General features: G+C 42.3%; 1 protein-coding gene across 5 annotated transcripts in view; it reads left to right on the forward strand.

Annotated features, from left to right (window-relative positions):
- Window positions 1-15290, forward strand: part of lpar4 (lysophosphatidic acid receptor 4) — a 42979-nt gene that overhangs the window by 15909 nt on the left and 11780 nt on the right. The window contains exons 1-2 of one of the 5 annotated variants that reach the window (XM_078547296.1): window positions 2750-2932; window positions 6733-6807. The exons of 2 other annotated variants lie outside the window; for them this stretch is intronic. The gene's annotated coding sequence lies outside the window, so the exon portion shown is untranslated. Of the gene's footprint in view, window positions 1-2749; window positions 2933-6732; window positions 6808-15290 lie in introns of those variants that run through there. 2 more of the 5 variants (XM_078547295.1, XM_078547297.1) reach the window with 2 other exon arrangements.

A 15290-nucleotide genomic window follows, 5' to 3' on the forward strand; every position in this document is an offset into this window, starting at 1 on the left:
AATTTTGCGTAGAGATTCCATGCATCTTCCAAAATGGCAGGAAGGACATGGATCTGGAAGTCCTGCCCCCATTCCAACAGATCCCATTTTTGCTGGTGTGGGGAGTGACTTACACGTGAGGGAAATCTGAACTCAGCAGAGCCATTTGAACTTGGTGCTGAGCTCAAACAGATCCAATTTTTGCTGTAGCAAGGGGCTTAACCCATAGTGTGTGCCTGTTATCAATTTTAGAGTAGATGTAACTTCTTTTGAAGGGTGGATTAGGTCTGTAGAACCGTCAGCTTCTGAAGTTTTTTAAATTCCCAACCCTTTAGAAAAATAAAAAAACCATCTTGCCTGGGTTAGTAAGAGGTTTAAAAATCTCTGTTGCATCAATTACACTAGCTGTTGTTGAAATTAACCTAACAGCAACCACCATGTTGTTATGAATGCTTGGCTGCTTTCCACAACCTATCATTATCCCAGCAGGGGGTTCTAACTTCACGATTTGATTGACTGCTCAAATTTTTCCCAACCCGTGCATCCCGCCTCAGGACCAAGAATCTGAATCTTAGTTAAGTTTCTGGAGTGAAACTTGAGCATATAAGGTTCTTACTTTGGGGCAGACAGTGAGCCCTGAGCCACAGCTGATATTAACAAACCATCTTATGAAGAGATTCTGGAGTGATATCCTGCAAATTTGCATTGGGCAGTTAAGTTTCCTGTGTTGCTCTGTTCCACACTGATATGACATACAAAACTAACCTAATATAAAACTACTCAACATAAAGAAATGCTCAATTTTTTTTTTTTACCTCAACCATGTGCTAATTCTGCAAATCGAATTATGATTTAAGAGAACAAAGCTTGTACTTTCTAGCATATGAGTTGTCTTTCCAAGGAATCCATTCCAAAAAATACACCAGCACCACAAAAATAGTAAGCTAGAATTATTTTACATTCTGTGATCATTTGCACATTCACATTTACGTTGTTGATTTGTATTCACCTCTTTCTCATCTGACTTCCATGTATTGACTGCATCGAAGTGAATATTGCGTGCGGTATCGGAAAGAAGACTGCAGCAATCTGTTGTTGATTCTCATATGGAGCATTGTAACCTACTTCATTTCGTTGCTACTTGCTTTGGAAACTGGTTTTCCTTCATATTTGGTTTTCATTAATTCTGGTTGTGGCATAAATCGCCACCAATAGGGAGTGATATAAAGTCAGTGGGATTAAAGTGTGGATGGCGGAGAAAACTTGCTTCCAAGTAGAATTCATCTGGTAACTGGGGCATCAAGGAATGCTGTATAATGCAATGAAAATAAATAAGTAAACAGGAATCATCCTTACAATTATCCTTCTCTAATCAGGAGCACAATATGTGGGGATGGTTAACAGTGCAGCTGAAATGTTTGGCAAAGTGTCCTCTTACTTGTAGAAGGAGGCAAGAAAGGGAAGAGAGAGGGGAACAGTAGTATTCCACCTGAACACACCCTGAGGTGATACCGTTTAACAACAACTTGCATTTATATCGTGCCTTAAAATTAGTTAAATGGCCCCAAGTCGCTTCGCTGGAGCGTTATCAAACAAAAATTTGACACCTAACCACAATGTTTGTTTTATGTTGGGTGATCAAAGGCATGGTCAAAGAACCAGGATTTAAGCAGAATTACCTGGAAAAACTCAGCAGGTCTGGCAGCATCAGCGGAGAAGAAAAAAGTTGACGTTTCGAGTCGTCGTGACCCTTCAACAGAACTGAGTAATATTAGGAGAGGGGTGAAATATAAGCTGGTTTAAGGTGGGGGGGGGGGGGGGGGGAGTGGTGGGGGAAGAGAAGTGGGGGTGGTGTGTGGTTGTAGGGACAAGCATGCAGTGATAGGAGCAGATAATCAAAAGATGTCACAAACAAAAGAACAAAGAGGTGTTGAAGGTGGTGATATTATCTAAACGAATGTGCTAATTAAGAATGGATGGCAGGACACACAAGGTACAGCTCTAATGGGGGTGGGGTGGAAAGACTAACAGGGCATATAAGGAATAGATTTAAAAATAATAGAAATAGGTGGGAAAAGAAAAATCTATATAAATTATTGGAAAAAACAAAAGGAAGGGGGAAGAAACGGAAAGTGGGTGGGGATGGAGGAGAGAGTTCAAGGTCTAAAGTTGTTGAATTCAATATTCAGTCCGGAAGGCTGTAAAGTGCCTAGTCAGAAGATGAGGTGCTGTTCTTCCAGTTTGCGTTGGGCTTCACTGGAACAGTGCAGCAAGCCAAGGACGGACGTGTAGGCAAGAGAGCAGGGTGGAGTGTTAAAATGGCAAGCGACAGGGAGGTTTGGGTCTTTCTTGCGGACAGACCGTAGGGGTTCTGCAAAGCGGTCACCCAGTTTGCGTTTGGTCTCTCCAATGTTGAGGAGACCGCATTGGGAGCAACGAATGCAGTAGACTAAGTTGGGGGAAATGCAAGTGAAAGGCTGCTTCACTTGAAAGGAGTGTTTGGGCCCTTGGACGGTGAGGAGAGAGGACGTGAAGGGGCAGGTGTTGCATCTTTTGCGTTTGCATGGGGAGGTGCTGTAGGTGAGGGTTGAGGAGTAGGGGGTGATGGAGGAGTGGACCAGGGTGTCCCGGAGGGAACGATCCCTACGGAATGCCACCGGGGGCGGTGAAGGGAAGATGTGTTTGGTGGTGGCATCATGCTGGAGTTGGCGGAAATGGCGGAGGATGATCCTTTGAATGTGGAGGCTGGTGGGGTGATTTAAGCAGCGTCTTAGAGGAGGAGAGTTGGAGAGGTTTAAGGAGAAAATACTGGAGCTTGGGGTCTTGCCAGCTGAAGGCACAGCCAACAATGGTGGAGCAAAGAAAATCGGGATGTGCAGGAGGCCAGAATTGGAAGAGGGCAGAGATCATGCCGAGGTGTATGGTTAGAGGAGGCTGCAGAGATATGGAGGAGGTGAGGCCATCCATGGGGGATCTGAAAGCAAGGATGAAAATTTTAAAAATTGAGGTGTTGCCGGACTGGGAGTCAATGTAGATTCGTGATCCCAGGGATGATGGGTAAATGGGACTTGTTGAAAGTAAGGACAGGTGCAACAAACTTTATTTTTAAAAATGCTGAAAGAATGTAATCTTTTGATTTTGTTAAATCTTCCATTGCTATGTCTCCATGCTAACTGGCTTCCCAGCCTCCACAGTGTATTTTAGACGATGACTTATTTCCTAACATTTTTCATGCAAGTTTATAAATAAAAGGAGCAGAGGTGTACTTAAACAATAGATATTATTATTAAAGAATTCCTATTACTAAAGAAATCCTAGCAATGCACTTATAAGATCGCCGTATGAAAGACAGGGTCAATATGGTTTTAACACGTTGGAAATAGTTCCTTAACAAATATATTGGATTTTTTGGAGGATGTAACTAAGTAGGATAAATAAAGGGACCCTGTGCATGTAATATCCTTTGGATTTCCAAAAGGCATTCAATAAGGTACTACACAACAGGTTAATAAGGCGTCATGAAGTTGGGGTAATATATTAGCATAGATAGAAGATATGTTACCAGACAGGAAGCAAAAAGTAGGGATAAATGATGCATTTTCAGGTTGGCAGGCTGTAACTAATGGAGTGCTGCATAGATTAGTATTGTGGCCTTAGTTATTTATAATCTATGTCAATGATGCAGACAAAGAGACGAAGAGTAATGCATGTACGTTTGCTGATGATACAAATCTAAGTGGGAATATAAGCTGTGAATAAACACAGACTGTAAAGAGATATAAAGGGGTAAAGTGAGTGGGCAACAAGATGGCAGATTGAGTATAATATGGGGGAGTGTGAGGTTATTCACTTTGGTAGTAAGAATAGAGGAATATTTTTTAAAAGACATGGAGCTTTAAAATGTTGATGTTCACAGAGACTCTGGTATACTCGTACAAGGAATACCAAAGTTTAGCATGTCGGTACAGCAAGCAATTAGGAAGGCAAATGACATGTCCATTTTTATTGCAAGGGGACTGGAGTACAAAAACAAGGAAGTCTTACTATAATTGTATATTTGCATCCATGGATTTTACATTAATTGCTCTTTTCCTGCCAGTTGTTGCTATTATCAGTAGCTTACAGTCAAGCAACAAATTCTTAAGTGTGCTATAACAATTAGTTAGTTGCGCAACAGATTTCCCTCAATCACACTGTGCAATGTACTTTCCTCTGAGATTCTGACCAAAAGTTTGAGAAAACAATACTATGGTATTGACTAACCAGCAGGATCCAGTGCACGGGGACTTGCACAGGTCACTTACTAAGAACAACAAGCCCCCACCCCAGCTGCCCCACGGAAAGCAGTTCCACAGCTGGGTTTCCAAAGCCCTTAGATCTCGGAAGCCAAGTTCCAGTTCTCTTCCTTTTGACCTGTTATAACACTGGTTTCCTGCTTTCAAGGATGCTGGAGTACAGGATGGTGATGCAACATATGCTAAGATAGCATCTTACTGGGGAGGTGGTAGCATAGTGGTAATGTTACTGGATTAGTAATCCTGAGACTAATGTTCTGGGAGTAAGGGTTTAAATCCCACCACAGTAACTGGCAGAATTTCAATTCAATTAATAACTTGGAATTAAAAGTTAGTCTCAGTAATGGTGACCATGACAGCTATCATTGATTACTGTAAAAACCCATCTGGTTCACTGATGTCTTATAGTAAAGGAAACCTATCATCCTTACCTGGCTTGGCCTACACATGACTCCCAACCCACAGTGATGCAGTTAACTGCCCCCTGAAATGGTGTGGGAAGCCACTCAGTTCAAAGGCAATTAAGGAAGGACAACATGCACTGGCCTTGTCGGTGACACTTACATGATAGAATAAAAAAAAAATACACAACCATATACAGTCACTTCCTATTTGTGAAGGCATTGGAAAATACACTTCTTTTTCATGGATGTGGGTGTTGCAGGCAAGGCCAACATTTGTTGCCCATCCTTAATTGTCCTTGAACTGAGTAGCTTGCCATACCATTTCAGAGGGCAGTTAAGAGTCAGCCACATTTCTGTGTGGGTCTGGATCTGGAGCCACATGTAGGCCAGACTAGGTAAGGATGGCAGATTTCCTTCCCTAAAGGAAATTGGTGAATCAGATGGGTTTTCATGACAATTGGTGTAAGGGAGGGAGGTGCTGACTTGTTGGTCCAACATTAATAGAGATGCTCTGTGATTACTATCCAATAAGTACATCTTTAATCTGGTAAAGAGTTAGTGTTTTCTTTCTTTTAAACTAGAAACTATAAAAAGAGCAATGCTTATTTCACGGGTCTCTTACGCATTGAATTGCATTACTATTGCTGAATTTCCCCACTAGCAAGATCCTGGGAGTCGCTATTGACCAGGAAAAATACTGGACCAGTCACATAAATACTGTGGCTATAGGAGCAAGTCAGATAAAAGCAAAAAACTGCGGATGCTGGAAAGCCAAAACAAAAACAAAAATACATGGAAAAACTCAGCAGGTCTGGCAGCATCTGCGGGGAGGAACACACTTAACGTTTCGAGTCCATATGACTCTTCAACAGAACTAAGGAAAAATAGAAAAGAGGTGAAATATAAGCTGGTTTAAGGGGTGGGGGTGGTGGGGGGTGGTGGGACAAGAAGAGCTGGATAGAGGGCCAGTGATAGGTGGAGATAACCAAAAGATGTCACAGACAAAAGGACAAAGAGGTGTTGAAGGTGGTGATATTATCTAAAGGAATGTGCTAATTAAGGGTAGAAAGCAGGACGAGCAAGGTACAGAAAGCCTTAGTGGGGGTGGGGTGGGGTGAAGGAATCGAAAAAGGTTAAAAGGTAGAGATAAAACAATGGATGGAAATACATTTAAAAATAATGGAAATAGGTGGGAAAAGAAAAATCTATATAAATTATTGGAAAAAACAAAAAGGAGGGGGAAAATCGGAAAGGGGGTGGGGATGGAGGAGAGAGCTCATGATCTAAAATTGTTGAACTCAGTATTCAGTCCGGAAGGCTGTAAAGTGCCTAGTCGGAAGATGAGGTGCTGTTCCTCCAGTTTGCGTTGAGCTTCACTGGAACAATGCAGCAAGCCAAAGACAGACATGTGGGCATGAGAGCAGGGTGGAGTGTTGAAATGGCAAGCGACAGGGAGGTCTGGGTAATGTTTGCGGACAGACCGAAGGTGTTCTGCAAAGCGGTCACCCAGTCTGCGTTTGGTCTCTCCAATGTAGAGGAAACCACATTGGGAGCAACAAATGCAGTAGACTAAGTTGAGGGAAGTGCAAGTGAAATGCTGCTTCACTTGGAAGGAGTGTTTGGGCCCTTAGACGGTGGGGAGAGGGGAAGTAAAGGGGCTGGTGTTGCACCTTCTGTGGTTGCATGGGAGGGTGCCGTGGGAGGGGTTTGAGGTGTAGGGGGTGATGGAGGAGTGGACCAGGGTGTCCCGGAGGGAACGATCCCTGCGGAATGCCACCAGGGGGGTGTGAAGAGAAGATGTGTTTGGTGGTGGCATCATGCTGGAGTTGGCGGAAATGGCGGAGGATGATCCTTTGAATGCGGAGGCTGGTGGGGTGATAAGTGAGGACATGGGGAATATCACCACCTTCAACACATCTTTGTCCTTTTGTCTGTGACATCTTTTGGTTATCTCCACCTGTCACTGGCCCTCTATCCAGCTCTTCTTGTGTGTCCCCCCCCCCCCCCAACCCTTAAACCAGCTTATATTGCACCTCTTTTCTATTTTTCCTTAGTTCTGTTGAGGAGTCATACGGACTCGAAACATTAACTGTGCTCCTCAGAGCAAGTCAGAGACTGGAAATCCTGCTGTGAGCGGATTTATATATAAAAAAATTCTTTCATGGAATGTGGGTGTTTTGTTGCCCATCCCTAATTGCCCTTGAACTGAGTGGCTTACCACACCATTTCAGAGGGCAGTTGAGTCAACTCCATTGCTGTGGGTCTGGGGACATATGTAGGCCAGACCAGTAAGGACATAAGTGAGCCAAATGGATTTTTACAACAATAGTTTCATGCTCAAACACTGAAACTTGTTTTTACTTCCAGATTTATTAATTTAATTTCCACCAGCTGCCATGGTGGGATTTGAACCCTTGTCCCTAGAACATTTAGCCTTGGTTGCCAGTCCAGTGACATTACCACTACACCACCATCTCCCCACTATACTCATTATTACCTAGATGAGTGCAGCTTCAACAACACTCCAGAAATTCAACACTATCCAAGGCAAAGCAGTCCTCTTAATTGGCACCCCATCCACCGCCAGTGCTGTAAGTGTATACCACCTACAAGATGCACTGCACCAGCTTATCAAGGCTCCCTCAGTACCAGCTTCATCAGACTTTTAATTCCATATTTTTATTGCATTCAAATTTCTCCATCTGCTTTGGTGGGGTCACCCTCAGTAGCATGTTCTAAACCCACGAGCAGTGCTACCTAGAAGGACAAGTGCAGCAGACCACATGGGAACACCACCACCTACAAGCTCCCCTCCAAGTCATCCTGACTTGAAAATATATTACTGTTCCACCATGACTGATCTTAGATCTTTTTAAGCAGCATAGACTGCAGCGGTTCAAGAAAGTGGCTCACCATCACCTTCTCAAAGGCAACTAGGGATGGTCAATAAATGCTGGCCTTGCTATCAATGCCCAAATCACCATATTGGATTAAAAAAGGTTTCAAACGAGGTTCTCTGTCGAGATTTCAGGGGTCCACAAGGCCATCAGATTTTTGTTTTGTCTTACCAACATGTTATTTTACAAGAACAAAGTAACATATCTACAGTAATAGCACTATTTTCCTTCACTTAGCAGACACTCACTTTGAAAGTTAGGACAGGGCCTGTGGGAATGTTTTGATATCCAGAGGGGGTACTCAATTTGTAACTTACTGCTTTAAAGTTTTACTGAATTTCAACTGAACACAGAGGCAAATAGAACTGCAAAATGATACCGAATCTCAACGTCCTTTGTTTATCTAAACCCCAGGTACATGCATGTTCCATCTGTGTTCCTTGTTGGATATTACGAGATGAGTTTTTTGCTCAGCAAATTGTTATAATCTGGGATTCATTGCCTGAAGGGGTGGGTGGAAGCAGATTCGATGGTACTTTACAAAATGAAAATGGATATATACTTAAAAAGGAAAAATTTACAAAGCTATAAGGAGAAAAAGCGAGTAGGGCTAACCCGAGCACTCTTGAAGAGCTGAAAAAGTATGACGACCTGTGTGATTCTATGATTGTATGACTTTTAGAAAGTTTGATTCTTTCTTAAAATCAAACAGCAATCTTAAGTCATTGAACAAGTAAAGCGCCGTTATACACTGACAGCTACCTCTTGACTAAGAACAAGATTTACTATAGATCACGGCATATAAGTCGACCTTTGAAGCTTCAAAAAATATTTGCAAAAATGGGGGTTCACTTATATTTTATACTGGGCATATGCACCGCTGATGTTGGTGCTGGAGGACACATCTGTTTATCGGTTACCATGCACGGCCTGCTCCGTGGGTGTGTCTTAATCTCCCGTGCAACCTCTTGGTAACATGGCCCATATTGCCTTCTTGATCCCATGTGCCAACATTTATGGTGAATATAACCATAAACATCAATTTCTGAGCTGAAAAGTTGAGGTCAACTCCTAATGTGGATATAGCCCTAAATATGCATTTATTAACTGAAAAATAGAGGTTGACTTATATGTAGCGTATAGGCCTAAACATGCATTTTGGCACTGAAAATATTGGGGGTCATCTTATATGCCTGGTCAACTTACATCTACATGTTTAGAAAATGCCAGGAAAGTTTGAAAGAGATAGTTAATAGGGGGTGAAATCGTTCTTTAGCAAAAGCACCAAATAAGTGATAATTAACAGCCAATTTTGCATGTGCACTTTTTTTTGCGGGGGGAAAGTAATTTGGTACAGCATAAATCAGGCAGCCAATATCATCTGCCTCATTGAGGACTAATTTCATCTTCGCTGTGTTCAAACACAGTTATAATCAGTGCCACTCCCATTACACCAGCTTCAAGTGACATGATCAGAACAGAGAAGGTAGTACATGTGGTACCCATTAGAGTTCTGTACTTGTGGAGAATCTGGAGTTCAGCAAAACATCAATGTATACAAAATCACGTGCCCACTATCGGTTCACCTGAAGCTTCCCATGGCCAGTGGCCCCAGCTGGATGCACCATGTGTTATTAATGTTGAAAACCATTTTGCACCCACAGTTTCAATGTGACTGGCCCAAATGTGTTAGTGATACCATCCTCGAGCATGGGGCACTTTTTGGTGGCTCATGCCATTCTATTGGCCCAGACCAATCAATCCCACTCTCGTTGCTCTTGACTGAATACTTTCATCTGCTAGCCCCTGGATATTTCTCCTGAAGAGCTATATTTATAAAACACTGAAATCCTGCAGCGTGCAGTGGGTTAATCTGGACAAAGGGCTACTTTTAATGAAGACTTAGAGCTTAAAAAAAAGAGGCCGGACCAAATAAAGGCAAAGTATTAGAAATCTCAGCAGGTCAGGTAGCATCTCTGGAAAGAGAAACAGAGTTAACGTTAGACATTTGATCAGAACTGGAAAACATTAGAGATGTAACACGTTTTAAGCCAGTGCAGAGGCAGTGCTGGAGTTGAGGGGAGGTGGGGTGGGAAACAAAAGCAAAGTGGAAGGCAGGAGTGATTAAGGGACAAAACAGATGATGGTGCAAGGTAAAAGGAGATGGTAATGGAACAAATAATGAAACAAAATGTGGGTCTAAAAGAGGAGTAAATTGGATTAGCGGAATCAACACCAACGACTGCCTTCTGAAGAAAAATGTGTGCAGAAGTTATGAACTTGTTAAATTCCATGTTGAGCTCAAAAGGCTGTAAAATGCCCAATGGAAAGATGAGGTTCTTATCCTCAAGTTTAGGTCAGTTTCATTGGAATGGTGTAGGAGGCCAAGGGACAGAGAGGTGGGAGCGGGTGGGAAAAATAAAATGACAGGTGACCAGAAGCTTGGAGTCATGCCTTTGAACTGAACGGAGGTTTTCTGCAATGCCATCGCCCAATCTGTGCTTCGTCTCATGAATGTAGAGGAGACTGCATTGTGAGCAGCAAATGCAGAATACTAAATTGGAAAGGTATACAAGTAAATCACTGTTTCAGTTGGAAGGAGTGTTTGGGCCTTGGATGGTGAGACAGGAAGAGGTAAAAGGGCAGGTGTTGCATTTGCTGCACTTATATGGAAACATGCAGTAGGAAGGGGAGGCCATGTTGGGGTGATTGAGGAGTGGTCCAGGATGTTACGGAGGGAACTGTCCCTTTGGAATGCTGAAAGGGGAGGGCAGGGAAAGATATGTTTGGTGGTGGCATCACACTGGAAATGGCAGAGAATGATCTATTAAATGTGAAGGATAGTGGGGCTGAAGGTGAGGACAAGGTAGAGGTGGGGTACACTCTATTGTGGTTTTGGGAGGGAAAGGGATGAGAGCAGAAGTACGGGAAATGGAATAGACATAGTTGAGGGTCCTGTCAGTCACAGTGGTGGGGGGGGGGGGGGGGGGTGGAATTCTCAGCTGAATAAAAATATGGCATATTGAAAGCACTGGTATGGCCAGAACAGATGCAACGGTGCCGGAGACCCTGCAGGAAAAGAAGCCATATGGGAGGAAGTGCAATCAAGGTAGCTGTCAGTGAGGTTACAGTGAATATTGGTCAACAGCCTATCCCTAGAAATGGAGAAATCGGGCAGGACTTTTCCCTTCTAAGTCAGGAAGTGTGAGTCGGGCTATTTCCCAACATTGATTTCCCTACTTCTAAAAGTCAGCCCATTCACATGGAATTTTCAACTTCCAAAGTTAGGGTAAGGCCGGAGTCATGACCGCCACCTCTTGATGCACGCCCGAGGTGGGAAGGGTGGTGGGCAATTCCAAGGCTGACAGGTTAGAAGGCCCATATCCATTCACTGGGGCATGGGCCCAGTTCTTTGAGTGGTTACTAGACCACTAGCCCTCACATCCCATGTCTCCTCCATGCTCCCCATGTCCCCATACACTCACCATGACCACTCACCCACTTGCCACTATGTACAGAACCCATGAGCCATATAATAACACTAGGAAGTCTTTGAAAAGCTCAAGGAATAAAAGAAAAACAGCCATTCAAACTCCAGTTGAAAAGAACCCCCTCTTAGAAGCTCAATAAAATCAATCAAACACAGCCATTGAAGGTCCCCTTGAAAAAAACATTCTCATCTCAAGTGCTCATTTAGCTGTCAAGTGAACAGTCATTCAAGAACTACTTCAAACTTTAATCCTATTATCTGCTTATAAAACTGTCAAAGCAAGCACACAGACTCTCCACATCTGTATCAACAACCCCTGCTGAGCTAATTCTATTATTGAGGCTTGGAGCTCAGTCAAGCATTCATAATGGAATTGCATTGCATAACTGAATGAACAGATCCTACAGAGCTCAATACAATAGAGTATTTTAAGTTGCCTGATCAGATGTTGAGTCATCTGCTCTTTTTGGTTTTTTTAAGCCTCAATGGAGTTTCAAGCAAAGAACTCTGGCATTTGTTCAGTTTTTTTTTTCTCAAAGTCTGAAAAGATCTCTGGACTTTAAGTCAACCTGACTCAAACCAGCGTCCATAGGACCCGTTTAAATCAGATTCCCAATACTGTTGAATGCAGGAGAGCACTTTATCCACTAGATAAATTACTCTGCATGTGAACACTTACACAATGCTGGTTAATTTAATGGTAATGTAACTTTTTAAAGGAGGAAGCCCTTAACCAATCATTGCATTACATAATACTTATCATAGTGCACCATTACATTATGAAATTTGAAGTTGGCAACAACTTTAAACTTTCCTGTCAAAAGGTTTCCTCCTCCACTCCAGGAGTCTGCCAAGGCTCACAATTGATTTACCTGGTGTGGTTCCCATAGTCTTCGGGAACCTATCTGCCTCAAGCAAAATACTAATGTCATGGAAAATTGTATTTGCAGCAGGCACCTTCATGGTGACTCCGACATCACTTTACTTGAATGTCGAGTCACAACCCACCACATTTCACACCCCAGTGAAAATGATGTCCATCTGGAATGGCCTGGTAAGTAAAATTATGGTCCTGCACACCTCCACTTTGGGCCTCTTGACATGGGTTTGCTCAGTGTCAGGGGAGGGAAAATCTGGCCCGGAGCTGAGGAAGGGATAAGAAGAAAAGTATTGGAGATAGACCATGTGAAGGCAAGGGAAGGATGGAAGGTGGGAGCAAAGTTGATTCTGTTATAACTGAATTGAAGTTTGAATTGCTAAAAACGGACCACCCCATTGTCTTTGCCTCCATCAGATACAAATGCATTTTCCATTTAACTCTGACTCAATATCCTTTATTGAGCTTTGTTTTGTAGGAAAAATATTTACAATGTGTCAACTTGGTTCAGTTGGACACCTTTCCACCTCTGAGTCAGAAGGCTGTGGTTTCTAGTCCTTGTATGTTCTATGAGCTGCACCGTTAGAGATGCTATCTTTTAGATCGGATGTTAAACCAAAGCTTCTATCTGCCTGTTCAGATGTATGCAAAAGAACCATTAATAACCATACAATAAAGCACAGAGTCCTCCCTATTGTCCTTTCAAGTGAAACCATCATAAAACCAAAAATAATTAGCCATCCATCTCAACTACTCGTGGTGGGACCTTGCTATGTGCAAACTGTTGCTGTATTTGTCATAAAATAGGGATTACAGTAACGATTGAAACAATATAAAGCATTTTGAGGATATAAAAAGGCACTACATGAATATAAGTTTATTGTTCTTCCTCTTTTAATACATCAACCTAGTTATGGTACCCATTCCTGCAACAGAAGTGCTTAATAGTATAGTTTTATAGACTCAATAGAAGCCAAATTCAAATAAGGGGCACGGTTCACTCAAGAATATTGCAGCTCAAAAATCTTTGCCATTCCTCTCTTGAAACTTCATCATTTAATGCTAGTAGTTTGCAGAAGATATTTTTAACAGCTAGCTTAACACATCAAAGTGCCCCGGCCTATTGATGAACAGATAATTTCAGTTCCTGTTCTTTCTCGCATTTCTATTTTCAGTGAAAGGTAACAAAATGCTTCACTTATTGAAATAGCATTAGAAATTGGTGGGAAGCACTGGGTGTGGACATGCGCTTGAAGATGTCAGGCCGAGATTCACTGCAAATTAGGCCTCATCTCCATAAAGTTGGCAAACCCCACAGGCCAGTCAGGGCCCTGATAAATTCATGATGTGCAGCCATACGTCCTGGGATGGGTTTTGAGGTGGACTGGAGAGGCTAAGAGTCTGGGTAGGCAGCCGCTTGCTGTATTGCTGATACTAAGGTTTTAAAAGAGAATTTACTTACCCTTCCATATGGGGCCTCAAGCCTGGAGTGAGTTGGCTGATCATAACATGGATGAAAATATGTGGTATTATGGAATGTGTGGTATACATTTAAGAAGGATGTTAAAAAGGAAGATCACATGATCTTGTGTAACCAATAGAGGAGTAGTGCGGGCTACCTCTGTAGTCAGTAGTCTGTAGTCAATAGTCTGGAGATAGGGTTTGATGTGAAAGCACACAAGTGTAGCTGATAAGTACCTTTTGTAAATAAACAATGTGTTCCACCTAAGAAGTGTCTGCTGACCAACTCTGTCCATCGTACCAATTCTACCATCCCACGACAAGCGTGCAACTGGAATTCATAAGTCCCAAACAATAACACCACAGGAGTCTTCAGTGTTCCCAGGTTGGAAAGGGCCAAATCAGCCAAATCCTCCTACCCACTTAAACAAATCCTTTTAGAAAGTCTTATCTCTGTGAACCTTAGGTGATATCAGGTTCATACCTGGTTGCAATGCTTGACATAGATAAATGGCCAGATGACACTCCCTATCTAGATTCCTATATAGGGAATAACCATCTGGGCAGATTATTGGGGGTTCATTCAGCACCAGTATAAATGTACCTTAGCAAAATATCAACCCCCATCAGGAGAGGAAAGAAACAAGAGGTAGGAAGCAGCTTCTGAATAGATGCTGTTAATTTAATTACTTCCTTGCAGCTAGATTTTATAGCTTATTTTTTAAAATAAGCGAAATGTTGTCATGCTAACAAGTATATCAGAGAAAACAGAGCGGAGGCAGTCAAAAAGCGTTACAGTGGCAAATCTAAAGTAAAGAGCTTATTTTTTTCACCATATCCATTTAGTGAAAGGTTTTACTTTAAAGAACAAAACTCTAAAGGTCAACTACAAACTGCATCTTGACCTGGTCTCGCTCTGGACTGTTCCTAAAATACACTGGCTGAAGGAGAGACACTGACACAGCATGGTGTTTAAAAGTCTAGGCAGTGTTTTAGTAAACTGCCAACTCTGGCTTTTTTCCAACCAGGACTGAGTTCCCTTTAAGAGCAGAGTAACAATGATTGCAATGCAGTGACTATTAGGATCATAGCATTCTAGTAAAGGAAGCCATTTGACCTATTGTGCCTAAGCCAGCTCTTTGAAAGAGCTTTCTAAATAGTTCAACTTCCCTGGTGTCAGCTGTGGCTCAGTTCATAGCACCCTCGCCTTTGAATCAGAGGGTTGTGGGTTCATGTCCCACTCCCGGAAACCAAGAACTGTGATTGTACTCGAAAGAGTTGCAATCTGTGACTGTTGATAACTCGAAACAGTTTCACTGGTGTCAGCTGTGGCTCAGTTCATAGCACCCTCGCCTTTGAATCAGAGGGTTGTGGGTTCATGTCCCACTCCCGGAAACCAAGAACTGTGATTGTACTCGAAAGAGTTGCAATCTGTGACTGTTGATAACTCGAAAGAGTTTCCCTGCTCTTTCCACATTCCCTGCAACATTTTCCTTGGCAAGTATTTATTTAATTCCCTTTGAAAGTTATGATCAGATCTGCCTCCATCACCCTTTCAGACAGTGCACGCTGGATCACTATGTACAGAAAATAATTATCTCCGTTACCTTTTAATCTGTTTGCTCTGGTTATGGTCATACATATTTGCATGTTTTAAATATCTAGATATAATTCATTTTATTGTGTGTGTTATACCTAACAGTAACATATGTTCACTATACATAGCTACTAAGCACATTTCACTTAAGACTCATGATGGTCACGATGAAGTTGCCTGTTTCAAGTGAACACTTGGCTACCTCTTCACTATTACACTGGTGAGATTTCATTTTCTGTGGATTCTTCATTTGGCTACCCTTCTAATTTTTGAGTGATATTTTTCGTTGG

Source organism: Cetorhinus maximus, chromosome 8 (genome assembly GCF_964194155.1).
Source record: "Cetorhinus maximus chromosome 8, sCetMax3.hap1.1, whole genome shotgun sequence".
In the NCBI taxonomy this organism is placed as follows: Eukaryota; Metazoa; Chordata; class Chondrichthyes; order Lamniformes; family Cetorhinidae; genus Cetorhinus; species Cetorhinus maximus.